At 45.0% G+C, this 2,450-nt stretch overlaps 1 pseudogene; it reads right to left on the reverse strand.

The window, feature by feature from the left end:
* Positions 1-827: 827 nt before the first annotated feature.
* Positions 828-2,022, reverse strand: LOC100660096 (CMP-N-acetylneuraminate-beta-galactosamide-alpha-2,3-sialyltransferase 4-like; annotated as a pseudogene).
* Positions 2,023-2,450: the final 428 nt, after the last annotated feature.

The following is a 2,450-nucleotide window of genomic DNA, read 5'->3' on the forward strand; positions in this document are numbered from 1 at the left end:
GACTAAAACAGCTGCATTCGACTGCATCACATACGAACTTAAGTAAATGGACAAAATCTTAATCAGAGAAATTATTTCAGTTAGAAGGAAGTAAAACAACACAAATTTCATCCTATAACTTAAAAAACAAAATCAGTAAATGCAGGACAAGTAAATGGACAAAATCCTAATCAGAGAAATTATTTCAGTTAGAAGGAATAAAACAACACAAATTTCATCCTATAACTTAAAAAACAAAATCAGTAAATGCAGGACAAAGGAGACCTTATTAGGTAGCAGTTTATATGAAGAAAACAGATAAAAACCCTGGTTTTTTGTTTTGTTTTGGTTTTTCCATTTTAGGAAAAATGGTTTAATGGTAGGTTTGAAACCTCTTTTGTAGACAGAGTCCCTTTCTCCACAGAACCCCCCACTAATTCTCCTCCCATGCCTACTAGAAGACTACAGCCCTTCTGGGGGGCCCCTGCCCCTCCAGACTTCCCTACCCTGCTGAGAGGCCTGCTCTGGGTCTAAGTGCTTGTGTGCCCATCACGTGTATTTTTATAAAAAGTGAGCACAACACTGTACTATGCCTTTTTTCTCAATGTCATGGGACTGGCCCACAGCACCTTCTACCCTTAAATTAAATAGCCCATTAGATAATCTCTCAGTGCTGGCAGAGAGGGGGTGCCATGGCAACAAGCCCTGTCCTTGGTCAGCTCCTGCAGTCCCAGCATCTCCACCCTGACTACATCTGGGTTCTACAAGAATAGCCTAGAGCACGCCGCCTCTCAGCCCTTGCTAGTCTTGGGACCTTCTTCCCAGATGGGGAAGTGAGTCTAATTGGATCACGCTGGCACTGGCCACCTCCACAGGTATGGATAGGGGGTCAGCCAGCATCTCCAGGAGACGCTGTAGCCTGACCCCACCACAAACTCGAGCGTGATCTGCTTGAATGGTCTGCTTCTTGTCATAGACATCTGGGTAGCCAAAGCCAACAATGTGTACAAAATCACAGAAGTGGTGGGGCAGGGTGTTGGCCAACAGGTTTGTGGTGGACTTCTGCTTAAACTTGCATGGCTGTTACACTGGCAGGCTAAGCAGTCTGTCAGCTACAATCTCCATGAAGAAGTTGAGAATCCTAATCTTTTGGAGGTTGATGTCCCGGATGAGGCTAGTTCAAGAAACCCTTTTGCACCCTCTTGTTGTCACTCAGGGTGGTCTTAATCCAGTAGAAATCCATCTTGAATACTGCCAGGACTGGGAGTGTGTCTGGGTTATTCTCCACTTTGTGGCCGAAGTGGGCAGATTTAGGGTAGAAGAGATGCCTGGTGGTCTTGGAGCCCATATCCCCCTAGAAGCCAGCCACTGGAGTGTTGTTCAATATGATGATCACGTCGTACTTGCTGATGGCCGTTCCCAGGAAGCTGTTCTGCAGCCAGTGCTTGTTCCCCACCACCACACAGCAGCAGTGCTTCAGGCTCTAGATGCTCTCTGCCACGACATAGCTGGTGAAGACTAGAACCTGGAGGAGCAGGTCTTCTCTACCCTTGGTCCCACAGAGTAGCTTATAGGCAGAGAGTGTTTTGCCTCAGAAGAAATCCTTAAGCTGTGGAAAAATGGATTGATTTCACCCTGGAGGCACAGTTCTCTCTTCTCTGGGATGGGAAAATAAAAACTGTCTTCTTGAGAGATGGAATACTGCACCATGATGACCAGGACCAGAGCCAGCAGAGCCAGAAGCTTCCAGTGGGACTTGCCGATCATGCTTTTCAGCAGGTAGCTCAGCTCCTGGAAAGAGCTGTCATCCTGGCTGCCTCTCACCACCCTCGCAGGTGGACTGGGGCAAGGCAGGACAGCTGCGCCCACGGTTCGGATCCACTAAGCGCGGAGACCAAAGCACGGTTGGTTTGGCTTGCTCCCTGTCCCAGGTGCATGACCAGCCTGGGAGCTGGCAAGGCAGATGGCCCCAAGAACCTGGGTTTTAATTCATCACAAATTCAAAATAATTCAACAGTAAGATATGTTTTCTTTAAAAAGCCAACAGCACCTTAAAGTTATCTAATGGAAGACCAGTGTATTATTCATTTCAGGAAAGAATCATGTTGCTTAGTTCTGGACTGGTTATTATAATAATGTGTTTACTAGGATAAGCTTTCTAACTGCCTTTCAACTGTAGGACTTTCTGAAATTGAGAATGATATATTCAGTTCTTGAACAATAACAAAGTACATTTTTAAAATCCAAATAGGTCAATCATGTGTAAAATAGTATAAGACAGGGATAGCAAGCTCAAGCGCTTACAGAGAAAAAGCTGTTACAATACGTAAATAAAACTGGCCCCAATGAAATAGACAAACTAGGGTGTGCTATTCTCATGAAGAGGACAGCCCTCCAACACACCAAATGACCAATGTACTAAAAAAATTAGACAAATTCCCATTTGTGAAAATACAATTTAACTGAATGAC

The sequence above is a fragment of the Loxodonta africana genome, chromosome 22 (assembly GCF_030014295.1).
Source record: "Loxodonta africana isolate mLoxAfr1 chromosome 22, mLoxAfr1.hap2, whole genome shotgun sequence".
In the NCBI taxonomy this organism is placed as follows: Eukaryota; Metazoa; Chordata; class Mammalia; order Proboscidea; family Elephantidae; genus Loxodonta; species Loxodonta africana.